General features: G+C 31.5%; 1 protein-coding gene and 1 pseudogene across 3 annotated transcripts in view; one reads left to right on the top strand and one right to left on the bottom strand.

Moving 5' to 3' along the window:
- The window catches only part of LOC104862956, a 6,087-nt pseudogene extending 2,422 nt beyond the window's left edge, over nt 1–3,665 (bottom strand).
- Brcc3 (BRCA1/BRCA2-containing complex subunit 3) overlaps nt 1–4,002 on the top strand; it is a 68,808-nt gene that overhangs the window by 55,180 nt on the left and 9,626 nt on the right. The window lies entirely within an intron of this gene.

The raw sequence follows: 4,002 nt of genomic DNA on the forward strand, positions 1-4,002 counted from the left end.
CCCCAGAAAAAAAAAAAAAAAAAAAAGAAAGAAAGAAAGAAAGAAAGAAAAGAATAGAAAAGAAAAAAGAAATAAGCTCATCAAAGGAAGATAATAATGTATGTTCTCACTCATTTATAGAAGCTACAAAAGTAGTTCTTATAAAAGAGTAGAATAGTGGTCACCAGAGCCTAGACAGAATAGAAGGTAGGAGGTATGAACAGAGGTTGATAATGAATACCAAAATACATTAGATACAGGAGGAATTACTTCTACTTATTTTTTTATTTGGGGGTTTTTGTTTTTGTTTTTGTTTTTTTTTTTTTTTGGTACCAGAGATCAAACTCGGGTCCTTGCCCTTGCAAGGCAGGTGGCGGAACCACTGAGCTAAGTCCCCGACAGGAATTACTTCCAGAGTTCTATAGCATAGCAGGGTAACTGGTATACAATTTATTATCTGTCAAAAATAACTATAATTGTCTGAAGGTTCCTATTACATAGAAATATAGTCAAACTTTGGATTGTGAGTAACTTGGTCTGCAAGTGTTCTGGAAGATGAGCAGACATTTCTAAGAAATTTTAACTTGATAAATGAGCAGTGTCTTGAGATATGATTAGTACATCAGGCCAAATGTCACATGATCACAACTGGTCCTTCTCTCTCCCACTGCTTTGATATACAAGTGCTTTGGATTACAAGCAGAATGAATTATTCTCACAAACCGTGGTTTTACTGAAATAAATACAGGAGATGGAAATTCTAATTTACCTGATTGATCATTACATATTATATACATGTATTGAATTATTATAAAATATGCACATTTATCATGTATCAAAAATTAAGTTAAAATTAACTAAAAATATAAAGGTAAAAGGGAAAATGCCAGTGGGATTTTGATAGAGATTGCATTGGTTTTCACTAAGTCTTTCACTTCTTTGGTTAATTCTTAAGTATTTGGTTATTTCAGTGTGATTATATATGGAATTGTCTTCCTAATTTCCTTCTTGGATTGTTCATTTTTACCATATAGAAATACAACTGATTATTAAGCTGTGTTATGTGCATGTACCAACTCCTCATGATGAATGTAATCACTATGTACTATAAACATGTACTAATAAAAAAATACAATGAAGTAAACTAGACATACAGGCTTAAATATTGCATGGTTTCTCTTTTATGAGAAACTCAAAATATAAATAAAGAGCAAAATAAAATATAGTTAATAGGAACTAGGTAGATAGATTTTGTTACAAAGGGAAGAGGACCAAGAAATGGGAAGGAAGGGGAAAGGGTAGCAGAAGGGGAAGTAAGGAGAACTAAGATACAAAGAATGCAATCATTATGTACTACAAACATATACTAATTTAAAAAATAAAAATTGGAAAAAAGAAATACAACTGATTTTTCAATGTCATATCCTGCAACTTTGCTGAATTTGTTTATTCTTTTTTTTTTTTTTTTTTTTTTTTTTGAGACAGGGTCTCACTATGTACTTGAGACTGACCTGGAGCTTACTATGTAGCCCAGGCTGGTGTCAAACTCACAGCGATCCTCCTGCCTCAGCCTCCCTAGTGCTGGGATTACAGACATGCACCACCATGCCCGGCTCTGAATTTGTTTATTCTAACAGTTGGTTTTGTGTAATCTTAAGAGCTTTCTGTGTGTAAACAGATAATTTTATTATGTTTATCTTTTCCAATTTAGATGAATTTTATTTTGTTTTCTTGCCTAATTGCTCTGGCTAGGACTTCCAATACTGTGTTGAATAAAAGTGGCAAGAGCAAGCCTTCTTGTTTTGTTCCTGATCTTTGAAAAATATCTTACATTGCTGAGCATGATGGTAGCTGTAGGCTTGTCATGTATAGACTTTGTTATGCTAAACTAGTTTCCTTCTATTAACATTTTGCTGAATGTTTTTAATCAAGAAAGGATGTTGAATTTTTTTTCATTAAGTTTATTGGTACATTTAAAGCAAACAATACAGTTACATTTATCATTGGGATCTTGTACCTTTGCATGATATATCTTGGTTCTGTTTTTCCCCCTTATCCCTGCCCTCCCTAACCCCCTTCACCCTTCGTTATTTACCAAGGCTTGGTTTCCATTTTTTCATTTTTTTATTAGGATGTTGAATTTTTATACATTGCTTTTTCTGTATCAATTGAGAAGATCATGTGGGGTTTTTCTGTCCTACAGTTTTTAATATGGTGCATTATTTTTATTGATTTTTCATATGTGGAGAATTCTTTGAATTTTAGGAATAAATTCTTATTGGATGTGGTGTATCATCCCTTTAATGTGCTGTTGAATTTGGTTTTCTAGTGTGTTGTTGAGATTTTTAAAATCAGTATTCATCAGGGTATTGATCTGTAGTTTGATGTTTTTTCAATCAGTATTCATCTGTAGTTTTCTTTTCTTGTGTCTTTGTCTGGCTTTTGTATACAGGTAATACTGTCCTCAATAAAATGAACTTAGAAGTGTCCTGAAAATTTTTTGCAAAAATTTGAGGCGATCTAATATTAATTCTTTAAATATTTAGTAGAATTTTTCAGTGAACCTATCTGCTCCTGGAATTTTCTTTCTTGATAAGCTTTGATTACTTATTTAGTTGCCTTAGTATTATTGTTCTGTTCAGATTTTTATTCCTGCATAATTGAGTCTTAGGTTGTGTGTTTCTAGAAGTTTATACATGTCTTTAGATCATCCAATTTGTGATATAGACATATTTATAATATTCTTTTATAATCTTTTTTATTTCACTGCCATTAGTTTAATTTCCCTTTTCATTTCTGATTTTAGTTACTTGAATCTTCTTTTTTCCTCTTAATCTAGCTGAGGATTTGTCATTTTTGTTGATCTTTAAAGAAAAAGCCAATTTTGTAGTTTTTAAAATTTTTTTCTATTGATTTTCTATTCTCCATTCCATTAATCTCTAATATTTCCTGTTTCTTTTGTTTGCTTTAGGTTTAGTTTGTTCTTTATCTAGTTCCTTGAAGTGTAAATTTAGGTTGATTTGAGATCTTTCTTCTTTATGGATGTATATGCTCATGGCTATAAAAGCAATGTTAAACTTCCTTCTTAGCACTGGTTTTGCTTCATTCCATAAAGTATAGTATATTTTATTTTTATTTGTCCCAAAATTTCTTGTAATTTCACCATTGGTTTTTAAAAACATTTAGTTCAGTTTATATATGTGTAGATTTTTTTGTTTTCCTCCTGCTGTTTCTAGTTTCATTACATTATGATCTGAAAAGATACTTTATATAATTTTAATCTTTTAAAATTCTTTGTGGCCTATCCTGGAGAGAGTTCCATCTGCACTTGAGAAGAATATATATTCTTTTGTTATTCATTGGAGTATTCTATATATGTTTATTAGGTTCAATTGGTAAAGTTTTCTCAAGTCTTCTTCCTTATTTATCATTTTTGTTATTATCCTGTTCATTTTTGAAGGTAGGATGTTGAGTCTCCTGGTATGTTTCTGTCTACCTTCCCTTTTATCCTGAAGAACATCCTATAATCCTTGAACATTTCTTGTGTAGAAGGTCTAGTAGTAATAAACTATGTGAGCTTTTGTTATTTGATAAAGTATTAATTTCTCCTCTATGAGTTGTTTGTTTGCTAGCTTGTTTTTCGGTATTGGAAATTAAATCCAGGATGTTTTTGTACTGACCTGCATCCCATCGCTACACTGCTCAGACTGAGCTCAAATTTGCAATCCTCCTGCCTTAGGCTTCCAGAGTGCTGGGATTACTAGTGTGCACTACCACATCTGCATAGCTTCTTTGTTTTACAATGACAGTTTTGCCAGATACAGTATTCTTGATTGGCATAATTTTTCTTTCAGAGCTTTGGGACTGTCATCCCAGTTCTTTCCTGCCCATAGGTTTTCTGCTTAGAAATCCACTGATAATTTGTGGAAGCTCCTTTTGTATATAAGTGATCACTTTTCTTTTACTGTTTTCAATATTTTCCTCACCTGTAATTTTTGACCTTCTTTTTTTTTTTTTTTTTTT

Source organism: Fukomys damarensis, unplaced genomic scaffold, assembly GCF_012274545.1.
Source record: "Fukomys damarensis isolate Sample0158 unplaced genomic scaffold, DMR_v1.0_HiC HiC_scaffold_39, whole genome shotgun sequence".
In the NCBI taxonomy this organism is placed as follows: Eukaryota; Metazoa; Chordata; class Mammalia; order Rodentia; family Bathyergidae; genus Fukomys; species Fukomys damarensis.